The sequence below is a fragment of the Ciconia boyciana genome, chromosome 4 (genome assembly GCF_034638445.1).
Source record: "Ciconia boyciana chromosome 4, ASM3463844v1, whole genome shotgun sequence".
Lineage (NCBI taxonomy): Eukaryota > Metazoa > Chordata > Aves > Ciconiiformes > Ciconiidae > Ciconia > Ciconia boyciana.
The window spans coordinates 31744279-31772229 of record NC_132937.1 but is presented as its reverse complement, the minus strand read 5'-3'; positions in this window follow the sequence as shown (position 1 = coordinate 31772229).

Genomic DNA, 27951 nt, shown 5'->3' with positions numbered 1-27951 from the left:
CAGCCTCTCATCGCGGGACCTGACAAGCCTGAGGTAAAACCCCAGCCCCACCACAAGGCAAGGCCACATGCAGATGGCCAACGTCCTGTGAAGCAGGAGCTTTCTCCCCTTGGGGCGTATGCCATCCTCGCTGGGCAGCGGCTGGGGGGCAGCCCCAGAGAACCCTGTGACGTCACTGTGGAGCACCTGTGACTGCCCGTGACGTCAATGCTCTTTAGCAGCCCCCCGTCTCTGTCGCGCGCATTGTGCTCAGGGCTCCTGTGGGTGCACACACACAGCGAGCACACTCGAGCAGGACCGTGGGCTTGGGCTTGAGTCTCGGCTTTGAGGAGAGCAGCAGCTCTGGGCACCGAGCTAAGGCTGCCCCTTCCCGTGCTCCTCTCCCCACTGCTCGGCTGTGGGGTGCTGGGGGTCCCACACAGTGACTGTCCCAGGGCCACAGGCCCTGCTGAAGACGCCCACCGAGTTGTTCCTCTCTCTTCTCAGAGCACCTCCTCCTTCAGGTACCCCCTGCTAGCTCAAGCCGTGCTGGTCACCTGGGAGCTGGGGCAGGGGGCTGGGGGACTGGGACTGGCAGGCAGCATGCTTGGGGGGAGCCAAGGGGGCAGGTGTCCAGTGCAGCCCATGGGGCTGACTTCCCCACATGGCTGCTGCTGCTTTTCAGCCCTCAAAGAGACCATTTGGGAGACCCTTACCTCCCCTCTCCCACCACTTTCTTGGGTTTTCTTTGTTTTTTTCTTCCTAGTGTGAGGAAAGCTCAGGCACGTTGCACGTCTGTCTTTGCAGGACATGGTGTCGGATGCTGAGGAAGCTCTGGAGGAGAGCGGCTCTGCCGCGACAGCCCGCAGGAGCCAGCTGCAGCGGGCAGGGCAGCCGGAGGCATCAGAAGATGACCCATGCCCCATCTGCCTGGGAGAAATCAACAACGCAGCCTGCGTGGCCTTGTGCTTCCACCGCTTCTGCTTTGGCTGCATCCAGCGGTGGGCCGCGACGAGAGCTGTGTGCCCACTCTGCAGGAGGCCTTTTGATCGTGTCCTGCGGGTGCTGCCAGCAGATGACGAGGAGGAAGAGGACGGAGTCGGCTCTCCTGCCTGCCGCCAGAGGAACGTGGCCAGGGAGAGGTCACGGAGCAGATCCCCGCAGCGGTGCTACGTCCTGGCCAGATCTGCCATGAACAACGGGATCGCAGCTCGGAGGAGGAGGCCTGTGGGGAGCGGCCGAGCGCTGAGGAGTGACAGAGCTCCACTGCCCCCAAACACCACCTCCCAGCAGGCTCCTGTACCCAGCCCTTCCTGGGCGCAAACGCCACCCAGCGCAGGGGAGCGCGTGGTCAGCCTTGGGGATGGAGCCTACGTCCACATCGGCACGCTGGCTCTGCCACCCCTGCACGTCCAGCTCTCCTTTTGGAGAGCCCAATAAACATGCAGTTGCTTTTCACGGGGTGTTTTTTCAAAACCAAACAACCACCCATTGCGGGGAATACCCTCCAACATTGTCTCAACAACACAGGAAATCCAGAGGGGAGAATTTCCTGGAGCACGCGGTGCTTTTATTTGACTGTGGTGGGTTGACCTTGGCTAGCCGTCAGGCGCCCACCAAGCTGCTCTATCGCTCCCCTGCCTCAAGTGGTGGGGCGAAAATACAACAAAAGGCTCACGGGTCAAGCTAAGGACAGGGAGATCACTCAGCAATTATCGTCATGGACAAAACAGACTCGGCTTGGAGAAATTCATTCAATTTATTGCCAAGCAAATTCAGAGTAGGATACTGAGAAATAAGAACAAATCTAAGCCCACCTTCCCCCCACCCCTCCCTTCTTCCTGGGTTCAACTTCACTCCCGGCTGCTCTGCCTCCTCCCCTTGAGCGGTGCAGGGGGACGGGGAGTTGAGGTTGTGGTCAGTTCATTACACATTGTCTCTGCCACTCCTTCCTCCTCATGCTCTACCCCTGCTCCAGCATGGGGTCTCACCCATGGGAGACAGGCCTTCACAAACTTCTCCAACATGGGTCCTTCCCACGGACTGCAGTTCTGCATGAAGTACTCCAGGATAGTTCCTTTTGACAGGGTGCAGTTCTTCAGGAATGGACTGCTCCCGCTTTGGTCTCCCGTAGGGCCCGGAAACTTGTTCCATCGTGGCCTCCTCTCCATGGGTTGTAGCTCCTGCTGGGGGTCTGCATCTCTGTATGTTCTGCATGGGCTGCCACTTCCTTCAAGTTACATTGACCTGCTCCAATGTGGGGTATTCCACGGGCTGCAGCTGGATATCTGCTCCACCGTGGACCTCCACGGGCTGCAGGCGGACAGCCTGTGTTACCATCGTCATCACCACGGGCTCAGCGAATCTCTGCTCTGGCACCTGGAGTACCTCCTCCCCCTGCTCCTGCACTGAGCTTGGTGTCTGCGGGGCTGTTTCTCTCCCGTAATCTCATTCCTCTCTCCCAGCTGCTCTTGCGCAGCAGCGTTTAACCTTTCTTAAATAGATGCTACCGCAGAGACGCTAGCAACATCACTGATCGGCTCAGTTTGGCCAGCAGCGTGTCTGTCTTGGAGCTGGCTGGAACTGGCTCTGTCGGACATAGGGGCAGCTTCTGGCATCTTCTCACAGGAGCCACCCCTGCAGCCCCTTCGCTACCAAAGTCTTGCTACATAAACCAGATACAATAACGTAAATGCTGCAAGAGAGCAGGCGTCCCTTCTACTCTCCCAGCCTCACCTTCCAGGCAGTGGGTCCTGGGTGTCGAAGCTCTTTGAGCAGCAGCCAGGCTGTGGGTACTGAACATCATTATAAAAAAAATATTTAGGCCCAATAAATGCATCAACATTTATTAGCTTAAATGCTTATGCTAGATGTTGGAAGAGCACAGTCTGTGTGAGGTTGTTACCAGACAGGCTTAAAGTTGTCTTTGGATCAGGGTGCCATCTTTGTTACTCCTGTTTGGATCGAGACATAACTCCTGGGATATCTCCATTTGTTTCACTGATAATAGACATTACAGACAGCTTCATTAGATCTCTTCCCATTAATACCCATATGAGTCTGTAGTTTACAATATTTTGGATCTAAATCTCTGCTGATTACAGATTGCTTTGTAAGTGAAGAGCTGCAATTAGAACACCTAGTTGACCTTGTCTATTTAGGAATCCTGTGATAGGCTTTTAAATACACAGTTTCAGAGAGGTGGAAGAATTAAAGGACTCAGACAGAGCAATTGTGTGGATCATGATAAATGCACTAGTGGAATGACTTTGAAAGTGTAAACTCTTGAACTGAGCCTAGAAATTCTTTTAACTGTGGTTTATATAAACTTTTCACATCCTGCTCCATAGAAAACCTGTGCCCCTACTATGCTAAGATAAGACTGACTTATAGTGCTTGGAAGTATGAAGAAACTGTTTAACATATAACCTTATAGCATGTTTTTTACTCCTTTTTAGCAGAACATTTACATTTTATCTGAAGAAAAAGTAATATCCTGTTGTAACGACATTAAAGGCTTGTTGGAAACTTTAATAAAGCAAATATAATACTGGCAAAGGTTTACACTAAAATATGGCATTTAATTGGCTCAGCCTTATGACAGCAGCAGCAAAGCTATTGTTATGTTCTCGGCCACCATTTATATGTGCTGTTATATTAACCACTGCCCTCCAGCTTGCTGCCCTTCCACTGAAGCAAGAAAATTGTCTGCTTAAAGAGGAAGAGGGAATAGGATGCAGGAGTGGGAGGGACAGAATTTAATGGTTTTCTGGTTAAGACCTGAGACTGAAAGGCAGGTGATCTGGGCCAAGAATTTTGACAACAGTAGATTCAGGCATCTTAAATCCATCCAAGCCCTTCTCCCTAGTATTTCCTGTTGAGTGGCTCTGGGCCGCAGGAGGTGCCCTGCCAATAGAAAACGCCAGGCACACAGAATTGGGTGGAATTTAGGATGTGTGAATCAGAGACAATGCCTGTATACAGTCATAGAAACACAGTCTTGTTGCCATTTTAAAAAACATTTCAAAGACCCCACACAGTCATAGGCACCTAATTTTAAGTAAGTTGGCTTCTTTTTTTCTTTTTCTTCACAGATCTTTTTGTTTGCTGCAATGAGAACTGCACCACATACAATTATTCTGAAAATTCACAGCTTTTGAAAAACAGTACAATAGCAAAAAAAAATCTAGCATACTGCTTGGTTTGCTCTGGAGTAAGCTCAAAGGAAAAGTTGTTCTTAACAGACAAATGATGTTTGTCAGTTTAAATCTTTCACTGATTTTGGTCCTATGGAGATGATATGTGTTATACCAAGAGAGCCAAATGGCCCTCTCCAAGCAAAGAAGTTGTCTGTGGAGCCTTGACTTTCATAAATTAAGGGAAGCCACTTTTCCTGGAAAATGCAAAATATGTAGGAGATGAAGTAAGGAACTGAACATATTTATAGCAACATACTCCTACTTTCAACACCAATTACAAACTATTAAAAAAAAAAGCCGGAGGTATTTTGCCCTTTTACAACATCAGAAAGCTCTGTGCCTTTCAAGATTAGGTTAAGTCAGACATCTCCATACATATTCAGCTTATATCATTTATTTGAGGTAAACTATCCTCTTGTTATCTGTATAATCTCTTGTCTTATTTCCATTCTGCACAAAACACTAGCTCTGATGCCTCATTGTTTGATCCTTCCAGGAGCATGTCCATGTCTTTTGGTACCGTTAAGGAACCACCACAGCACATTTCTCTCTCATTAAGGGTCTGATCCAAACTGTACCAATAACTTGTGAATCAGCCACTTGGCTTCCAGAAGCCTTGTGTCAGACTTCAGTTCCCATAAAAAAGCTTACCATATTTGCCAACTCACCTGGAAATATGTGAACAGATCACATTCAGGAGGACCTTATTTCTCTCAACTTTTAAACGAACTAACAAAAAACCCCATTGTTAATGCAATCCCTTAAGGAACACAGAGATTTAAATGAAGTAAGTACGTGCATAACTGGCACTGTGAACCATGATATATTATTAGCAGAACATCTCAAGGACACTGTGATTCAAATGTGGGTTTCAGCTAGCAAAGGGAAGAGGCAGAAATAGAACCACATGCATTTAGTTCTGTCTGTCCACAACCCTGAATGGAGGATGACTGCAGCAGCCTTAACTCAGTTTGTACATCTTGTCTTGGTTCTAATTTAAGCACAACTATTTCTGACGCCATCTGCATGCAGGATTAGAAGTAGACAATGTACTAAATTGGAAATTTGTAAATCCTGGAGGAGTAATGTGCCTTCAGTTGCATTCTATCCCAGTCTTCTGTGCCTTGCTCCCACATAGGGGGTGATGGACTTTTGTGTTCATTTACATTGCCAGCCTAAAAACACCATGACTACTCAGAACAGAGAAATTCCGCTCAGCGGGCCACCCAAATAGTGCTTTTTGGCCACCCGGGCTCTTGCAGGTTCATGAGATCCTAGAACTCCTCCATAGAGTTAGACCATAGGAAGAATTATAGCTCTGCTACATATGCCCTCCACAGTGATGGCTTTGGGAGTCCAACTAATGGGATAGCGTCACCATAATTTATATATATCATTAACCCCTGTGTCATGAGAACCTAAGTTTTCTTGCCAATTACAATCATCCTAATTAAGAAGCATATATCAGGCTAATTATTACCCTACTTTAGTGTCTGAAATCATCCTGCCTTTGGTCTCATGCCCGAAAGTCTAAAGAAACTGACTGCAAGTTAAAAAAATACTCCAAAAACCTCAATATGCCAGTTGTAGCTGGGCCAAGCAATGACTAATAGGGACAATGTTTGCAAGGATTCTGAGTGCATAAACACCAAGGAAAGATAGCTGAGTTATATTGGGTGGTCCAAAGTGGTATTAGCAACAAAAGAGGAAGGATGTAAAACAAAAAAATCAAGTTCGATTACTACCAATTCCTCTGTTATTAAAAGCAGCAACTGCTTCTCCAAACACTGGAGAATGCAGTTTGAAATGCATTTTGCATTTGAATGCAGTTTGAACAATCAATCATGATTTGAACTTGAGATTTAAGAGGGAGCAAACCCAGGGCTTGTTCTTTCCCTCCCTCCATCCCCACTGGAGAACATTATTCCATGAGCAGACATTAGCAAAGGCAAGACACAGAGATGAGCATCTGGCAGATGCTGGGGCCTCCCATACAGTGGGATTCCCACTCAAAACGAAGTGAGAGCCATGAGGGTCTAATGAAGAAAAAATGGGCCCACTGAACTTTTGGTCTGGTTTCTGTCCTTTCCTCAGGTAGTCTACAAGGTTTTACATATAATCTTCTTTTCATCTGACCTAAGTCCTTTGGTGCACATCCTCAGATGAAAGGCATAAGCATTGGCCAAAATTTTGAAAAATGCTTAGTGTTTTGGAATACTTCAATTTCTGGGCAGAAGAACTGAGTGAATATGATTAATAATTAACGGAGAAACTGTTTTCAAATGAAACAAGATTTTTGAACTTTTCCTGTCTGTATCAGGATTACACCAAATGAATCTTTTCATGAAAAAAAGGAAAAAAAAAGTCCTCCCAACTGCCTTTCTCACGTCAAAAAATTGAATAGCTCCAGGAAGAAACGGTTCATTAAGATGTATTTGATTAGTACTAATGCAAGACAACATAGTTGAAGTTCACTGTTTATACCTACAGAGAAGGAGAATCTGGTTTGGAAACCACAGATTTAGAGAAGGCCTTGTACTGTCATCAATGAGAGTGTCATCCCAATGTGGTACATAAAGGACTAATTGATTCTTGGTTACTTAAGGAGAAAAATGTGCAATAGAAACAGAAAATTCTTGACACAACATTGGTACAATCAAAATTAGGATACTGTGCCATTTCTGGTTCTGGTACCCAAACTTAAAGTAGAATATGGAAACGTTGAAGAGCTGGGGAAAAAAATAACATTAAAATGATACAGAAACTAGAAAACAGTCATTATTATATGATATTCAGTATATCTAGATCATCAAAGAGAAAGTTAAGGGATAATCTGAATCCTGCATGTAGGTCCTTGCACATCTGTATGGAAAGGTTGGGGTGTGCATTCCGGCTGAAAAAAAGCATAGTCAGATCTAACAGTAGGATGCTGAGTAAGATTTTAATTTAACCAGAACATAAAAGACAGCGAGCATAATTTAAATTGGAATAGAAGGAGAAGAGATGAAGTCACCAATTCTTGGAGTTTTTATTATTATATAAATCTTTCTTAAACATGTTTTCATCAATGCTTTGTGAGAAGTTTTGCAGCTCATGAGTGTAGGCAGTTGGTCTGCACAGTCGTATTTGAGCTAGGATTCACTAAATCCCACACTTTAACACTTCTTTCATGTAGGACCCATTCCTCCTAGTAACCGTAAGTTAATGAAGTCTCAGCCTTTAAGGTTTCAGTTCATTGGCTGGTAAGGTTAGAGAAGATATATTTTCCCAAGTGTTTTTCATAAGTGCTATGATCAACAGATGATAAGGTTTTTCTCATCTTCTTCAACACTTAGTTGGCAACTAGTCTAAGGTAGTGCAAAGAATTATTTTCCTAGGACACCTGGCCAACATCTTTTGCTCACATATTCAAGCTTAGATTTCCAGATTTGCAACTGGGAAGGGACTCATTGCCAGGTCAGATTGGCAAGGACACTGGAGACTTTTTGCCTTCCTCTGCACTGCTAAGCATGGATTGCTTGCTGGTTTATCTGTTTCTCACCTAATCAGATCTCAGGCACTGGTGGAACTTGGACAATGTCTGCTTTCTCTCCCTGGCATGAAATAATTTAGTCTCCTGGACGCTGAGGGGCTTCAATGTAGCCAAAGTTATTGGGCGCAATAGAGAAGTAAGTGGCTGAAATTGAATCATTGACAATATTTAGTCTTAAATTATATGAAATCGAAAAAACAATGGAATCAATTGAGACTTCATTAATTAGACTTCCAGTGGGGAACTGCAAAAGTCTGAACAATAGCCACAGGGAAGGAAAATGAAAGTAAAGACTCCATAGGTCTGAGTCTCCTCCAAAGTCAACAACAGCAGAATGAATTTTAGGGACAAATCCCTGAAACAGTATTGTCTCAAGTATAAGAAAGCAGTATCAACCCTTTAAGGAAGAAATTCTTGCACTTAATCACATCTTGTAATGTAGGATAGTAGGTCCCAATGCTATCAGTGAATGGGCAAAAGAGGATGATCTGCTGACTCCTGGAGTCATATTGCTGTTCTGCTTCCCAAGGCTGAGCTCACTGTTTAGCAGCAAAGGAAGGAATGTTTCCATGTAATGATCAGTTCATTACATCATCTAGAGATCTAGTTTTCCTTCAGTATTATTGGGTCAGCTCCACTGATATTAGGACAAATTACTATGTTCAGATTCAGAAAATTCAGAAGTAGTTCCTATAATCTCCATTCATCCATACTTCCATACAAATGAAAGTACATCTATATATCCATACAAAATATGCAGTGCATTGTCTGTACACATAGAACTTCTTCAAATACAGACCAACATAAGCAAAGCGTGAGGTGTCTTCAATAAAAGATCACTCAGACTTTGTTTGGAGCATCAGTGGAAACGTGTGTTTGTATGAATGTACTTATGTATGCATGTCTATGCTTTGTATGCATACAGATTTAACTACACTATTTGGGTTTTAGAGCCAATCCATCAAACATTGCTCTTCCCATTTGGGGTCCTTCTGTGTAAAAATACTATCTCTTGTACCAACAGACAGTAAACAACTTTCTTTTTTGTTTGTTTGGGGTTTTGGGTGTTTTTTTGGCATAGAAAGGACCCAGTTCCTACACTTCAAAGTGCTTGAGTATTCTGGGCACCTGCTCCTGCCTTTTATTCACAGATCCAAAGGAAAGGTTTAGGAGAGCTACTCCTTTCTCCTAGCAACTCCCTATGTGTTAGATGAATAGTGATTTTTTCTCTTCCATCATCCATTTTCAGTATTGATATTTACTATATAATAATGAAATCACACATTTTATGTATGAGCCCAACAGCCACATGGTTCTCAGTGAGCACTGCCAGGGTTTCCCAGTCTGCTAATGCAGTTGTGCTGGAACAATGAGAAGGGATGATGGAAATTAAAGTTTTGCATCTGTAGAGTGGCACACTGTTGTTCCAGAGCAGACAAGGAGAATTGCTTATTTACTTCTACAGGCAAATATAATTCATAATGGCAAACAGAAATTACTAATACAGAAAGCTCTGTGCAAATGGCTACCTGAAGCAAAATAGTGGTAAAAAATATGAGATAGTAATTTATTTAAGTGAGTATTTACTCAGCATCTCTTCTTTCTTTGCATCAGATTTACCTCACATTGCACAAGGAAATACATAATTCTGCTGCTCAGCAATGTCTTGCAGATGACTCAACTAGGTTTGCCTGTTTCCATCAGACTTTGAATTTCAGGTCTCAAAGGACCGATGTAGTGCAGAGTCCCATCAAAGATGTTTCTGATTCAGATATCAGGGAATTGCAACCTTTCCATGTCTTATGCTAATCCTTCTCTTTCTTCTGGTTTGATACTGTACAAACACAGAACTTAACCAAAAAAGGTGAAAAGAACAAATTACATCATCGCTAAGCCTCAGGCACTTATACATTAAGTAATCTATGAAAGCCATAAACAGCTGACTCTCACATTTTATTAAACCCCTGTAAAATATGTCCCAAATTAAAGCTTGGAAGCTTTTGTTTACAGAGGAAAAGAAAACCGAATCCCAGTTCCAGTGGCTGAAGAGCTCAACATGATGAACATGCTCCACATGTGAACTGTGAGTTCACAACTTAGCATTTCTTTGACAATATTTCTTTGTGCCAGCAACTTAAGGTTCTGTTTTCTGAAAACACTGCTCTATACCAGGGAATAGAGGCAGAAAGAACTTGTTCTACATAGAGCTGGAAAAAACTGCTCATTGTTCGAAAATGTTGATTTCTCTCCCAAAAGCAACTTTTTTTCTAAAAAATACACACTTTTTTTGACACTTTCATGAGAAATTTTCACAAACCCAAGACAGAATTTCAGCCCTGGAGTGATAGAGATCTGGTCTATTATTCTCTTCTACTGTAAATGACTGCTCTGGACCGTTTAATGAAACAATTAGGTTTTTGGCAACACTAAACTTCCCTCCTCATTATTTATTTTCCTAACAGTTTTGTCCCATCCACTTACTTGATGAATAAGTTACTGCCTAAGTCACTGAGAAACAATATTAAATGACAGTATTCACAGAAATATCTACCTATATTCATTCTCTTAACTGACCATTGTATTTCAAGGAGTTTCAGTAAAGGATTCTGAAAAACACTGCTTGAAGAAGTCATTGAGATGACACTCTGCCACTATCCATGAGTAGGTATCCTTATCCCATTCTGAGATCATTGTTCACAGACCCCTGGTGAGTAAAAGTTCCCATTTTCTCTGGCAGACAGTAACACATCTTCACTATTCTTATTAAAGAGTTTTTCCCAAAGACTAAATTAACTCTCCCATTTACTTCTTGTAACAGCTCCGGTGGACACAGAGGACAGTTTGTTCCACTACTCTTTGCAGCAGCCTTTTATGTATTTGAAGATTGCTATCACATCTCCCTTCAGCCCTCTCTTCTCCAAACAGTCTACTTTCAGTCTCAAAACTGGAGGATCCTGGTGCATGAATGCAGATTTCTCTACTTTCCACATCACGTGTCTGTCTGTCTTCCCAGTGCCCAGAGCAGAGATCCTGGCAGCAGCTAATCAGTATATTACAGTTTTGCTCAATGAGTTTTGCCTGGCACGTGGCTCCCTGGTCATAAGGCAGTGGAATGGGACAGTGAGGGAGGGGGAACAACAACATGGTTCTCCATTCCTAGAGAAGTCTATGAATGTGTGCCCCATTATGTTCATCTGATACAACTATTTTAATCAAAATGCCATGTGAAATACAGTCATTTGACTTGGAGAAATTTAGGAAGAGAATACCAAAACAGTGTGCTTTATCAGACAGACTTGTGATCTTGTTTAAAAACAAAAACAAAACCACACAGCAGGATTTTCAATAGGACCTATTTTCCATGAATCACGATGACTGGAAATTATTATATTTTTAGCCTTTCAACTTTCTTGTGTGTCCATGTGAAGCTACTTGAGTTTAGTAACTCATGCAATAATTCAGCATGCTCAGTTTTTTTCACCTCATTCATGCAGGTGTGTTGTCATAAATTGCTGGTATGCAGGATCTCAGGCTTGATATTGTAATGCCAAATATTTAACCATACCCTTTAAGCAACCTTTAGGCCAAGGAAAATCTTTAATCATCACTGCTTGCATAAGCTCAACTTGTATAGCTCGTATAAGCTGGGTGTCTGCAGCCTGAAAGAATGCAGCCTGTCAGAGGACTACAGTAATAATGGGCCAGATAGAAAAAGCGTCATTATTAGCAGAAAAATCATAGCATCTTGATTCTGATTTTTTCCAAAGACAGCTAAACCATACAGTGCAATGGATCGTTCCAGGCACATTTTTGAGTCATAAGCCACAAAATAAATGCAAAGAAACTAACAGAATTAAACAGGAAAAATGTGATTTCTTAAAAGAGACACCATCTGGACAATCTTGTTCATTCCAGGTCCATCTCTGCTCTCTGGAAAATTTCAGTATTCTCTCCATTTTTCTGTATCTCTTGTTTCTATATCTCTATTTTTTTTTCCCTGAATTCCCTGTATTTTTTTAATCTGTTCTTTTGAGTGACTAAGGTGTGTAGTCAGAAGCCATAGTTGGTTATACTTCTCTTATTATCCTCAAGAAGTGGGAATAGCCAAGAGCTGGCTGATCCTTTATTACTATGTTCAAGTAAGTCAAGTAAAAACCTCCAAAGCTAGAATCAGTAAAATTGGCTTCCTCACATAAAGCCCTCCATTATTACTTTTTCTTTCCTTATCAGTCAGAATCTGTTTTGGGCAAGCTTCAAATACAATGGTACTGGCAGCCAGCTCCCCTTACACAGTAGAGTCAAGCTACCCACTACTAGCCTCAATCATTGTGTGACAGAAATGAAACTAAACCAGGCCAGCCCAGAGACTGTCCCCAAAACAGAATATCATTAAGCACATCCATCTCAAACAACCTCGTTCCATGGCGCATAAAGCATAAACATACCACCCAACCTGCAGAAATGTAGAGTCAATTAAAATTACTGAATTGCCTCATTACAAAGACTTGATAGAATTAGAAGGGACGTAATAAATGATATTGTTATACAGCTACCCAAACTGACCTTAAACTAATGTGATATTTTTTCCATGGAAAGAGTCTCCAGACTTCTGTTTTGCTTTTTTTAACCACATTTATCATCCACAGAAGAAGCCTTTTCATTTGTCTTAGAACTGCATTATTCCACACTGAGCTGCCAACAGCAACAGCTAATTTGATTTCATTTTAATAAGAAGATAAATGACCTTTGGAGAAAATAGCCAATTAATAAATACTAAGATGCATTACTAGAGGCTCTTCAGTTATTTCTGAGATATAAACATGAGCTCATTTCCAAAATACTTGGAGATTGAGGCTAAACCACCAAGTGTGTGATAATTCCGTTTCCTGAAGACCTCTGGCTCCAGTTTTATAGGGAGAAATAAGGCCTAAAAAAATCCAAGATGGCTGGAGTGACATTTGCCCTATGCATCAGTTTCAGTTTCATCAAAACAAGAGAAAAATTGTGGAGAAGGCATATTTGTTCTGGCTCAATCCCTTTTCCTCCCAGTCTTTACAGTTATTTCATTATTCCCAGTATACTTAGGTTCTCTCCAGCTGATTGAATATCTAACCCATTTGTCATATATTCCTTTTAAAAGTGAATTAAATCTGGCAATAAAGTCCTAATAAATAAGATGTGCATAAAAAATTGTTTATAAAATACACTAGAATGACTGGCCCAGTTTTATAAGGCTATTCATAGCACAGACCCAATAAAAGCAAAGCTGTATAAATATCACCTGCTTCGGGAATTGTGCAAGTATAGCCCTAACATTTAGAACAATTCTACATTATTGAAATTCTGTGTTATTTAAGCAATCCTTCTTTAAGAATAAGATGATGCATTTCTACCTTATAGGACCCTGCAGATTCCATATCTCCTAGCAAATGGTCCAGCACCACAGTGCTCTGTGCTTTTCCAAAACTAAAGACATGTTCTCAGAAGACTCCAGCCCACTTTGCAGAAGGTAAGAAAATAGATGGCACCCTATATACACAGTATGTAGACATAGGTACCTCTGAAAAATGTTCCTCGAAAACCTCACACAGAGTAGGAAGTCATTTAAAGTCAGGCAACAAGAAACACTGAGTGTAGGAGTATGTCTGTAGGAGGCAACTCCAACACCTCTCTCAAGCCTAAATCTATAAAACGTAGTGTTAGGTGCCTCTATTACTATCAAGTCACTACCCAATCTAGGTACTTATATGAGCAGGATTAATTCTTTCTAAAAGGGGTTATAGCGGCCATTATCTTTAGATAGTTATCTAAAATACTGCTCAGCACACTAATCCAGAAGATAGAAGGCCTGGGTCTATCTGACAGTAGCTTGAGTGCATTCAAACCCACATCCTGGAAAAGTGCCTTAAGTGTAGTGCTACAAAGGCAACGCGAGAACAGCCCTATCTCCAGCTGTTTAAGTAGGCTAGCTGCTGTGCACCAACAAACAAATACATAAATGCAAGGTTCATTTCATGAACAGAAGAGAGAGCAAGAAGGAGTGGTCAGTTCTAGATTCTGGTCCTTCCTTAGTCCTGGGATTTGGTTTTTATTTAAATGTGGTCTGGGTGTCTAGCATGAAGTACGTAAACTACCCAGCAGCAGCTCCCCCACTTCCAACGGGGGACCCAAAGCACCAAGTCAGAGAAACTGGTCTCCTCCCTTTGTAATTCCTGTAGCTGTAATTCCTGTAATTAGTATCCTGTCCTCAGCTAAACTAGCTTGTGGCTCCATCACTGTTGCACTCTTCTGACAATATAACCATTTGACCCCTCCAAGCTGAAGTGGGCCCCCACACTTTCTGAAGAAATGCTGTAAATAGAGCTGGACACCTGCCTCTCTCCTTGTATTTTTGAACAAGAAGTGACTGTTGCTACTGTGTTGTTTGCTTAACTCCATGAAGCAAATCTCTGTTCTACTAAGTGAGGGGGTGATGTAGCAAATGCCATACATGGAACCTTCCTCCCTTTTTATTATGCTCAATTTTAATACAAATTGTCAGAGAAAGCAGGGGTACAAAATGCTATCAGGATCTGACCCTGAAGGTTTATAACAGGTAGTGTATATTGCACATTGTCATTTCTAACGTACCTTATTCCTGACTTCTAAGGTTAACAGCTATGGTAGAGCCTCCACAAATGCAATATAACTCAATAGTGTATTTAACAATGATTTCATTGGATTTGCATAAAAATTGCCTCAGTCTTTAACAGTGAGACCAATTGTTCTCAGGGTACCCAGCCCCCTGAGCAGGAAGACAGAGATGGAGAGCAGAAAGAAGCCCCCATAATCCAAGGGGAAATGGTTAGCAACCTGCTGCACCACTTAGACACACACAAGTCTATGGGGCCAGATGGGATCCACCCAAGGGTACTGAGGGAGCTGCCAGAAGTGCTCACCAAGCCCCTTTCACTCCTTTATCAGCAGTCCTGGCTACCCAGGGAGGTCCCAGTTGACTGGAGGTTAGCAAATGTGACGCCCATCTACAAGAAGGGCCGGAGGGAGGACCCAGGGAACTGCAGGCCTGTCAGCCTGACCTCGGTGCTGGGGAAGGTTATGGAGCAGATCATCTTGAGTGCCATCACACGGCATGTACAGGACAACCAGGTGATCAGGCCCATTCAGCATCGGTTTATGAAAGGCTGGTCCTGCTTGACCAACCTGATCTCCTTCTATGACAAGATGACCCGCTTAGTGGATGAGGGAAAGGCTGTGGATGTTGTTTACCTGGACTTTAGTAAAGCCTTTGACATCATTTCCCACAGCATTCTCCAGGAGAAACTGGCAGCTCATGGCTTGGACGGGTATTATACTCTTCGCTGGGTAAAAAACTGGCTGGATGGCTGGGCCCAGAGAGCTGTGGTGAATGGAGTTTACTCCAGTTGGCGGCCGGTCACAAGTGGTGTCCCCCAGGGCTCAGTATTGGGATCAGTCCTGTTTAATATCTTTATCAATTATCTGGATGAGGGGATCGAGTGCACCCTCAGGAAGTTTGCAGACGACACCAAGTTGTGTGGGAGTGTTGATCTGCTTGAGGGTAGGAAAGCCCTACAGAGGGACCTGGACAGGCTGGATCAATGGGCCGAGGCAAACTGTATGAGGTTCAACAAGGCTAAGTGCAAGGTCCTGCAGTTGGGCCACAACAACCCCATGCAACGCTACAGGCTTGGGAAAGAGTGGCTGGAAAGCTGCCCAGCAGAAAAGGACCTGGGGGTGTTGGTTGACAGCTGCCTGAGTATGAGCCAGCAGTGTGCCCAGGTGGCCAAGAAGGCCAATGGCATCCTGGCTTGTATCAGGAATAGTGTGGCCAGCAGGACTAGGGAAGTGATTATCCCCCTGTACTTGGCACTGGTAAGGCCACACCTTGAATACTGTGTTCTGTTTTGGGCCCCTCACTACAAGGGAGACGCTGAGGTGCTAGAGCACATCCAAAGAAGAGCAACAAAGCTGGCGAAGGGTCTAGAGCACAAGTCTTATGAGAAGCGGCTGAGGGAACTGGGGTTGTTTAGCCTGGAGAAGCAGAGGCTGAGGGGAGACCTTATTGCTCTCTACAACTACCTGAAAGGAGGTTGTAGAGAGGTGGGTGTCGGTCCCTTCTCCCAAATAACAAGCCATAGGAGAAGAGGAAACAGCCTCAAGTTGCACCAGGGGAGTTTTAGATTGGTTATTAGGAAAAATTTCTTCACCGAAAGGGTTATCAAGCATTGGAACAGGCTGCCCAGGGAAGGGGTTGAGTCACCATCCCTGGAGGTATTTAAGGGACATATAGATGTGGCACTTAGGGACATGGTTTAGTGGTGGACTTGGCAGCGTTAGGTTTACAGTTGGACTCGATGATCTTAAGGGTCTTTTCCAACCTAAATGATTCTATGATTCTATGAAAATCTTACAGGCCATCAGTGAATTCCAACCAATGGCTTAAAGGTGAATTGCTTCACAGTCTGCTACCAAACCTCCTGGGCCACCCAGTCCTCCCTCATAATCACCTTTTAATATATTCTCCAGAAGAGACAGAACCATTTTACATCTGGGAGGAGTGCCTGATCTCTTTATCCAAGAAGACTTTAAAGTAACCCTCCTGACTAATCTCTCTCAAGCAACACAGATTGCTGTTTTTTGAGGTGACTATCTTTCATATATACCACATCCGGGCCAGATATCTTAGCTATTGTAAACCTCATCATGACTTAATGGGACAGTTAAAAATTCTGTGCATTTAACAAAATTCAGAGGTCATTAGCATCAAACGTAAGGGAGAGAGTAAAATAAATTAAAAGTCATATCACAAGCTCTGATATGGTACGATACGTATGAAAAACAAACTCCTTCACAAGGCAGAGTGAAATATCTTCAGATAACCTGGCAAGTTTTATCCTGAAAAGAAGAGATCTTTTTTAGAAGTATGTACATATAAGCAACATTAAAACATTGGCATAATTACTTAAAATTTTTCAGGGAAAAGTTTTCTCTTGAATTTATAGTTTCCATATGTAATATCGTGGAAGCAGTGCATAATTATGTGATACTCATAGCATATAAGAGGATGATTACATTTGTACTTATTCTTATTTTTTAATGTTGCTTAAATTAGATGAGTAATAAAAGCTTATTTTATGAGAGAAGGAAGCCTACAATGACATTTCTCTAGGGAAAGCCTCTTTCTTTGTTGCAGTATGAAGAGTTAGATGGAACAATATTTATTGACTATTTCAGTCAATCTGTTGCCAATAACTCCTGACTTATTCTGTGTTTGAACCAGAATCTCTCTGTAACTCCTTTAATAATAGCTAGTGATATTATTCCCTAGCCTCTAAGTACAACCGTGATACCAGAAAGTAAGCATCTAAAGTGTTCTACAGTAAACTTTACAATTAATTAGCTCAGAGGTCACAGAAGACTTCCATTTAATCCATCCCCTAAGCTGACTCTTCCTCATGCTCTAGCCAGTCTTTTTCTCTATATCCTGTTAATGGAGGAGAGCTTTCAGAGTTGTTTTCATAGCGCTCCTCAGTTGTGCTGGAGATAGCGATCTGCATTTGGCTCATAATCTCACTGCTGTTTCTCTGTCCCACAGACATTCTTTAAGCTTTTTTTGTGGAAAAAAAGTAGCACTTCTTGCATGAAACTTCTTGCATAAGGAGACCTCCACAAATAACTTAACATTTACATAGAAATTTTGGTTCGCACATCTTGTGGGATTTAAAAAGGTTAAGTTTTTGTAAATGAGTTTTGGCCTTGATCAGCAAGTAAATGAGTAGATTGTCAGTAAAGAAGCCTTGAGGTCTCTTTGGAGCTGTATAACCTGGGTAAATCTTTTCCCTGTTCTTGTGTATGTCTTTTCTTCCCCTATACCACTCTTCCCTCTTCCAACTTTCTAGCGGCCCCTATGATGCTGATGTTCTTTACTATACCTTTGTGAAATGGCTAGAAAAACTGGGATACTAACCTTTATTTACTAATAAACCTCATTACATCAAGTATATCCATTTGAAAGCATGTAGAACAGAATCACAGAATCAGAACTTGGGGGTTAGAGGATGTTTGTCTTTCCTTTTCATCTTCCTGACCCTTTTGTAGTTTTTGGATTTTTAGCTTTGGGAAGGTGACTTAGCTTGTTTCTTTAAGTGGCCAGGTTGTTTGCAGCAATTTCTATTCCCTCCCTGATCTCACCACTAACATCTTTGGTTATATTCAGGGAAAAGCAAAGGCAACAAACCCTGACATTATTGACATAAAGACAGTCTGAACCCACTTTTCTATTTGTACTCAGAGTTCAACAAAGTGGGCCCAATAGAATGTATATGTAGAGATTTTTAATATGTTTTGGGAATTCAGGACTTTATAGGAATATTTTTAAATAGGAATTAAATCTCCTATCCTGGAGACAAAGGAAGATTCTGTGCTTACTCAAATCCCTTCTCATATGTTAGGTACCCTTCTGCTTTGGATATGCTTTAAATGGGTCTCTGCTCTATGGAACAGGATTTGCTGCATATATTTAACTGTTCAAAACTAAAGGGAACATTTCAGCTAAGCATGATTTTCAAATGCACAAATTATATTTAGACATTAACTCACCTTTTGTCTAGGGAAATAGCTTTCCTGATTGCTTCTTTAGTAAGATTATCTTTGAATGAAGTATATCCCATGGCAAATTGATGCATGTTTCAAGGCAAGTGCATGACATTATCACCTGCACAAGTCACTGTCTACTGGTCAACCAAAAAGAAACCAGCAACTATTCCATGTGCTTCTGCTAGAAGATACATCTTTCTTGTTTATAGATGGAGAGCTACGTAAACTTCTACATCAGCAAATACAATATGCATTGTCATCAAGAATTTAATGTTTGGAAAGAAGAGAGTGGAATATCTTCCTTTCTTTATAAAATTTTCCATCTTTTTATTACTTTCATTTCACTGTAAAGTCAAGTCACTGTCTTGGTTTGTTATATAAGCAGTATGTTTTCCTTATCTGTAATTAATTAAATACTACATTTGTTTACCTTTAGAACAAATCAGAGCTTTGTCACAGTCATGAGATAACCAGAAAATTAGACTGGTCTTACTCCACAGAATGTGATATATGTATTTGTGATAAAACAAATGGATGGATGAAAAGTATTGCACAATAATCAGGTGGTAAATAGATTGTAGATGGGTCCTCAAGTTTAAGTTATCAGTTCTAAGTGATCTTGTGCTGCAAGAACTTCATCTGTCCTGAATTTTATGTTCCATAACTAAGATTTCTATGGCAATTGTTCACCTATTACGCAATGCTGACAATCACATTGACATTGCATTGTATATTTACAGACAATGTGTAGGGAGAGTTCTTTTTTAAAGTAAACTTAGGTAGTTTTTCTAAAACATAGACTTTATTATAAATAATTTTTAAAAAAAACCATAAATTTTAATTAGTAGGAAAGACAGAGATGCCTGTACATTAGACTTTTAATAGATTTGGAAGTAGTATTTGATGGTTATTATTTGTGATGTGAGCTTATTATTTGCTGACAAGAAAGAAGAAGAGACCAAGAAGTCATCTATCAGTGGCCTTTATTTAATATTTCTGTTATTAATTAAGGCCCTGGCTGAAACAGATAACTCCATTATTAAAAACAAATCTTTCCTCTGCACACTACCTCTGTGTGTATCAATAGGGCTGTAGGCTAAAAGTACCAATATTTAGCTGTATAATTTTTCAGATGCAGGGAAATTCTGGACAGATTATTCCAAACCTTGTGACTTTTAACCTGATCAACATTTCAATGCACACAACAGCAACGATAGTGCAGTCTGAAAAAGGCCAATGGAAAGAGTGACTAACTTCACTCTAACCAGCGAGCTTTAGGAATGGAACATCATCACGTAAGTCACAGTTGCTTGAGGGGACAGGGAGAGAAGGAGATTGAACTGATACAGAGGCCACCATCTTGAACTCCGTTCTGATATGGTATGTGTTTTGTAATTTTCCCACTTGATTTTTGTGTTAATGAAGCTCATTTAAGATAAGCCATATGCCAATAGTTGTCTAATTCTTTCAGCCTACTGACAAGGGAAATAAACACTTCCCTTTCCTTCTGTTAAAGTCAAACCAGATTCATGCAGATATTTTGTTTCTGTCACATGGACTGTTCTGTCTTCTCAAATGGTTGTAACACATCAATAAAGGGCAGTTTGAGGAAGGCAAAGCATGACACTGTGCTCTTTAATCTGTCAAGGCATATTTTCCTTTGCTTTTGAAATGTTCCAGTATCCTCTGTCAAAGGCAATTTTTTGTATTTCACCCTAGCATTCATATTAATTCATCTTTAAAATGTAATTGCCCAGAACAACGCCAGTTGTGAAGAACACATCTCACCTGTCATTTTGTTGCTGATGCTGTGACTATATTGATTCTGAAGCTGCTTTATGTTTTGCAGACAGAGAGAGGATGCTTCAGTGGTCAAAACAGGTGAAAGGAAGTTAAGACTAAAGCTAGATTCACTTGACTTCTTTAAAACTTTTTGTTTCTCTGCCACAGGATTTCTTTGCATTTTGATGACACTTTTGATAGCATGTATCAGACATGTATCATGTATCAGACAAACAGAAAAGTGGCTGATTTTGACAATAATCCAAAGCTCCTAATAAAGGTTAAAAGGAGAGATTTTATTACATCTGGAAGATGAGTTTTGTCACAGAAAAAAAGCAAAACTGACTTCAGCAAAGTAACATCTCTACCTTTTACTCGGCTCTTGCTGAAAGGCTTGCAAAATGTTTCCCATTAGCTGCATCTAATTGGGGTTTCCATGTTGGCATTTAACACTAAGTGCATTTTGTTTGCCAAATTTGCTGTGGAAAGTCTGATTATCGGGCAAAATTACTAGGATCTGCCCCCTGCTCTGGGACTGAACCAGTTTGACCCTTTTTGGTGGGTCACTTTGTTGATTTCCAAAAGAAGCTTCTGTTTCTGAATTCCATCTTTCATAAAAGCTGTTCAGTAAGTCATCAATGACACTTATGCTTTTCTGACTCCTGTACATAGAAGACTTAAAATATACTTTCTTTATATAGTGTGCCTGTCAAATAAAGGATGTAATTACTCAAACTTTCATTTTAATATATACTCAGATTAAATACACACACCATAATGAATAATTCATTTAAAGGCTTATGAAAGTAATTAATATGATCTAATACCAATGTTTGGTGGTCGTGCTTGTTTGCCTGATAGAAAACACACAAAAATATCAGTCATGACCTTGAATGATTTATAATCTATGGCACTGACACTCAGACAGAGAGGCAGTGTAAAACAGAACCCAAACTAATGAGCTGTGCTGCAGCTGGAGAAAGGAGTCAGCAGCAGAAATTAGGAGGTAATTATCCAGTGGCACAGATGAAGAAAAGGCAACATCAGTGGGACTTGGCTAAAAACAGTTAGAAACATTCATACAGAATGTCTTACTAATTCTCTTGCTAAGTCCATGTGGAAACTGGGTCCAGATCCTGTGTTACGCTCGACATTGCTATCTGTCAGTTACTTTTTCCATTAGAAATATTAGCCTGCTCACCTACAGGCCTCACTTGCATGAAATAAGAAAAAGTGACACCTTGCTCTTAATTAGAGCATTTTCCCATATAATGGATCTGCTCTGTTGAAATGTTTTTATAAGTCAGGTTTAAGTCCAGACTCCTTGTATTTAAATCCAAAAGGGTGAAGGACACAGAAGAAAGAGGCACATAATAATGCATCTTCATACTTATGGGCCAAAATTAGGGGACACAGGGAAAGTTGAAATATTAGACTTTAGGATGATTGAGTAATCTCTTGGTTGGTACAAAGTACACTAGGAGGTATTGCATGGACAAGGAATATGATTAAAACTAATTTTTGAAAAATCACTTCCCAGATCATAATAATGTATACATTATCTATAAAGCAACATTTGGTGTGGAGTATAATTAAGCAGACTTTACAACATTAACAGTAAAGCTTGTTTTCTAAAGATTGTTTGCAAAGAAATACCAGTTTGGATTGCACTACAGACTGCATTGCTTGAAAACATGGGTTATGAGATTTGAACAGCATGCCTTAGGATGAAGTTACATCACAGGGACAACATGAGATGAGCAGACTGTCACTTGTAAGGTGAAGCAAAATCTTCCTACCCCAGAGGAATCCAGCTGAGCAACAGCATTATAACTTCAGGTCACCCCAATTTAAGGACTGCACAAATGCTCAATTGTCCAGTAGGGTGGGAATGGAAAGAAAATCTCTTCTTCACTCAACTCATCCATAATTTCTTTTGGCAGCTGGGAGGATGCCACTAATCCTCACTAGGATCCTCACTAATGGGAGGATGCAAATGCATGTTCTTGTAGAGTCCAGAGCATCTGCTAACGTGACAGGTTCTATTACCTGTCAGATGTTACCTATTCAGATGGTAACTCTGAAAAAAACTTTGTAAACTGTTTTTCATTCTTATGTACTGGCTTTTTTACTATATTATTAGAAAATGAAAAGTACTTTGTTATTATTCAGGGTATGCAAAATAGTAATTTTCGAAGTCGTATATGAGACATCTCAATAAATAAGTGGTTGGTTTTCATTAAAAACAGAGGGACTGTATTTTAGTTACTTGAACTGGTACACACACAAACATCCCTCATATATCTGCAGATACTCAATATCAGAATACTCAATATCTGCAGAAGCATCATTTTCAGTTGCTGCTACTAGATAGTGGTTCACAATTCATGTAAGAAAAATTACTCTTGTTGCCAATTTCTATGTTGCACGTTGTTCTTCTTAGTCATTATATGGCCCTAGAGCTGCCTTAAAAATAGTACACTGGACAGCCAACTTAAAAAATACCATTTTGAAATTGAAATTCTATTTTTCATTAGTAGTGTTTATATAAAGAAGAAGAAATCTTTCAGTTAGAAATATTAATTAAAAGCTTGAGAACATTTTAGTATCACTCTGTATCCTTCAGAAATATAGTTAATATACAAAAGAAATTACTAGTTCTAATAGTAAATGTGTCTTTGACCATCTTTCCAGGGACTATCCAGTCATATGTAATGATACATCATGGGCTCTGTTGCCATTCCAAGTCATTGTAATGGAAAGAACGAGACAAAGACTGTGATCCCAGTGGGAGGTCTGCTATTCTTGGCCTCTGTTTTCCTTCTGCTCTTTCATTTCCAGCTATGAATACTTCTCAGAAGAGTGGAGTAAGGAGATTCAACAGCTTTATTGGGTACACAGACATAATACATTCTGATTCTGATCTTGGATATCTTTCTTTTTTTAAAAAGGCTGACCTCAATAAAATGCCTAGCAAATAATTCAATTCCATATAGAAGAAAGCAACAATGTGAATTTTCTGTATTTAACAAAATCACATGGAAACCTAGGGCAAAATCCCAAATCAAGCAGTTATGCTTTAATGTGAGGCATATACAACTTAGATTTTTACTTTATTTGAAATATCTGAAATTCTCTCTCCTATCCAGGAGAAAGATAAGAGAGAAGATTAAAAAAGAGTTCTTACTTACAGAAATTCATAGACAGCAAATCAAGTACTTAAGTTCATTTTTCTACTCATCTACTTAGCTGTGAACTCTCAAAATCTTGGCTAGAAGAGCACTGAAGAGGGAATATGCATGTTTTAAGGAAAATACAGGATGAGAAGTAAAGAACTTAAATGCATTCATTCAGTACATTAATTCTGTACAATTTGCACACATGGTATAAACAAATAATACATTTGGATGCATACAGTTACTCATCCTTGGCATGTATGTATGGGAGTGAGATGCAGCCAACAAACAACTTTGCAAATAAGGAACACAATGTTGCCTAGAAATGATGCTTTTCTTTGAAAAGATGAGTAATATTCCAAGATGAAAACAATTAGTATTGGACTTGTATCATATTTTTTCCAATACTTTCAAAAGAACTGGAAAACCAAGAGACGTACTACAATAAACTTATAAAAACAAAAACATGAAAGGAAAATTAGTGAAGATTTTGAGAGCTGAGTATCTAAATTTGGACTTCTGAGTCTACAGTAAAGCAGCTGTATATTAAACCTGATTTTCCAAAGGGTGAGATCCCAGCATCTTCTATTAAAGCGGACACTTTTGAAAGTGTGATCACCTACTTAAGTGTTTTCACCTGGGCTTCAGCTCCTAATGCTAAATTCCCATGTTCGTTAGTCCTTGGGAAAGGAATGTAAATGTTCTGCAAATAGTAAAACATTATGAAGAAAGGAAATACAAAGAGAAAAGGTAAGTACAGTATTAAAAAAAATACATTATCAAATAAATCTATGTCAGCCTTTATCTCATTACTTTTGGTTATCAAGGAAAGCAATGCTATTATTTTTCACATGCTTGGTTGTTCCAGAATACCAAGAGGTAGGATCAGACCTAAATGAAAAATGATATTTAAAGGTTAATCATTTTACTGTGGAAACATTGATAAAACTGACCGTCCAGCCTTCTCTACTCTGTTGGCTTGTGTTACAGATAGACTGAGTTTTTTGAACAGCCAGTTAGCAGTAAACATCTGGGAATCTCTTCTGTTTTAACAAGTGTTCTTCATCTTGCATGCTAAGAGTATACTGTTCAAAGCTAGCAAAACTAGTCCCTACTTGACTTGTTTCCTGAGTTTACATGCACAGTGATAGAATGTGCTCAATTTAAGTTTAATTGAACTTAGCTCATTGCACTATGGCACTCCTGATGTGAATATAGTTTTCCTTCAATTCTGTGGAGGACTCTATAAAAAATAAATTGTTTCTACATGTATTTGTATTTCATGAATGTATCATAGGACATTTATGTTTTAACATAACATACAACTAGGGAAACAATATGATATATGCAATACATTTATTTTGCTTGAGGCACTTTTTTTAAGTGTTATGCAATATGCTATGCATGGCTTGATTCAACATTCTTAATGGTTATCTTCTGATTGTTGTACAATGGGGCTAAAGATTCACGAGAAGCAAGAGGAAGCACCATTCTCCAGTGGAATGCATCAGTGAAAGCAAGGCAGAGAACAGATATTGGCATTCCAGAAATAGTGACTAGATGAATGTCCTTGTGGGAAACTTTCTGTCAGTAAGAACCAGGTGTCCCCCATGCTATGTAGAAGAGTGCTTCACCCATCTCTCATCCTGCTCTAAGTGTACAAATCTGTGTTACCTAAAGGAATCCCCTTTGCTGTAGTGACATATGTTAATTTGTTTGGGTTTGGGTTGTTTTTCCATTGATGGTACAGTTTAAGTTCTTCAGTGGCCTTTTTTTCCTGTGGTCTAGTCATGGAAAGTCTAGAAGCACATTTTTTTTCTTTCATAGACTCACACCAGATTGCTCCACAGATCACCTCGATAGAAGGAAAAAGGAAGTCATAAAGGTACGTTTGTCATAAATCAGGAAGAAAAACAGGCCTCAGAGCTGAAAAAAAAAAGAGACAGTCACAGCTAAATAAAGAACCAGTTATTTTTGAAGGGCAAGAGAAAAGCAGTGCTGGGAATTGTTTGATTATTATTTTTAGAGAAGTGTACAGTTTCATACAGCCAGCTTTTACAAGACTGCCTGTCTGCACAAAAAGTGAAATTTTGTTCAGACAAAAATACAGTAATCTGTGAAAACAAACATATTATAGCTGCATGCATATGCTTGCCTGCTTACATAAAGCGGGTCCAGGGGAGGGCCACAAAAATGATCAGAGGGCTGGAACACCTCTCCTATGAGGAAAGGCTGAAGGGTGGGGTTGTTCAGCCTGGAGAAGAAAGCCTCAGGAGACCTTATTGCGGCCTTTCAGTACTTAAAGGGGGCTTATAAGAAAGATGGGGACAGACTTTTTAGTAGGGCCTGTTGTGACAGGACAAGGGGTAATGGTTTAAACTAAAGTCAGACTAGATATAAGGAAGATTCAGACGATAGAGAGGAAGACAAACATATTATGGCTGCATGCATACGCTTGCCTGCTTACATAAAGCGGGTCCAGGGGAGGGCCACAAAAATGATCAGAGGGCTGGAACACCTCTCCTATGAGGAAAGGCTGAGAGAATTGGGGTTGTTCAGCCTGGAGAAGAGAAGCCTCCAGGGAGACCTTATTGCGGCCTTTCAGTACTTAAAGGGGGCTTATAAGAAAGATGGGGACAGACTTTTTAGTAGGGCCTGTTGTGACAGGACAAGGGGTAATGGTTTTAAACTAAAAGAGGGGAGATTCAGACTAGATATAAGGAAGAAATTTTTTACGATGAGGGTGGCGAAACAGTGGAACAGGTTGCCCAGAGAGGTGGTAGATGTCCCATCCCTGGAAACATTCAAGGTCAGGTTGGACAGGGCTCTGAGCAGCCTGATCTAGTTGAAGATGTCCCTGCTCATTGCAGGAGGGTTGGACTAGATGACCTTTAAAGGTCCCTTCCAACCAAACCATTCTATGATTCTATGATTCTAAGATTCAAAATAATTCTAAAAGGAAAGTAAAATTAGTGATATTCAGTATCAGAAAAGGACATAAACCAGATAGAGGAATACTTATCATGACTGATCCTTAGTAGCATAGTGGCTTAGATCAGCTGCCAGATGAACGACTGCTGGTCTTGGGCAATGCTTTGGCAAAGGAAAACCATTATAAAATTTACAGTCTTATTTGGCTGAAGGTATTTGTACCCCAAACTGACCAATTCAATCAGGGTTTGGGACTATTCCTGTACTCCTTATTGACGCAAAGCTTTTACACAATGTATTATCCCCAGTCTGTGCTTTCTGGAGTGTCACTGTCTAAATAATTCTGTCATATACTGGCAGATGATGATTTAGCCTCAGTTATTCAAACTCTCATCACCTTTCAGTTGAACATGAAGTATTAAGTGTCTAGGAAACGCCAACTGGTATAAAACATTACAGGTTGTCCTTTTAGTAATACTGGCTATTGTAAACAACTCAAACCTGCATCCCATTCTCTACAGTAAAGATAACAACCCATCAAATTTGGAAGAGTTCAATAACCCAAAGCCAGCATTATCACCTAAAGCTCCAGGCTTCCTTTAATAACTTCCTGCTCCTGAGGCAATGGCACTCACTAGGAAACCCCTAACGATTGTCTGTTCAAGGGACAGGCATTTTCAGGGGCTGATCAAACAGCAAGCAATGCGTTTTGCAGGGATGAAGAACTAGCTTGCTACCTTCTGCTCTAAAGTAATTTCCTCAGCATTTATTTTTTTGCCTCTACCATAAACATGCAGCAACATTAAACTATCACTGGAATGAACCCAAAACACAACACTTCTTGCACATCTGCCACTGCGAGGAGATGTGAGAACAAACATGTGGCAGATGTTACTTATGTTGCTTAATGCATTATTGGAAGGTGTTCAGATACTGAGGTGATATTATATGGAATATAGTAGAAGAGAACAGAACACAGGCAGCAACAAAACATAGGAAAGTGCAATTGTGCTGCAAACTTTCTGGATTTTTTTTCCCTTTCCTCACAGCACCGCTTTCCCCAGCTTAATAATCTCAGTCTCTTTATTAACCTTAGAAAAAAATAATGTATTAGCATTTTGAGGTCTTTTCCCTCTCTTTTTCTGACCTTATCTAAACACAAAACTTTGAATGCCTTGCTTTTTTTTGCCCCTTTTTTTTTTTTTTTTGTCTAGGCTCATGTGGAAATTTGTTCCCTTAATGTGGTGTTTAATGGAGCTATTTTACTGCTTCCTTTAATATGTTTATGGTTTGTTCTGATATGTAGATAGATTAATAGAACTGAGGGCCCAAGCTGACCTCCAGGTCACCTATCTAATCTGACTTCCTGCATATCATGACCCACAAAGGTTATGTCTAGATCTTACAACGCAGCATGATGAAGAGATGCCTGAGCTAACTCCAGAATCATAAATATTTTTGTCACATCATTATGGCATTCCTCCTGGGATGATTAGCTCAGTTGGAGCACTACATAATATAGCTATACCACTGCTGGATACGAGATAATATTTCTGTATGAGACCCCAAGGACACCACAACTCAACATATTTCAACATGAGGCTGCTTGAATTATCACAGAATCACAGAATCGTATAGGTTGGAAAAGACCTTTAAGATCATCGAGTCCAACCGTTAACCTAACACTGCCAAGACCGCCACTATACCATGTCCCTAAGCACCTCATCCAAACGTCTTT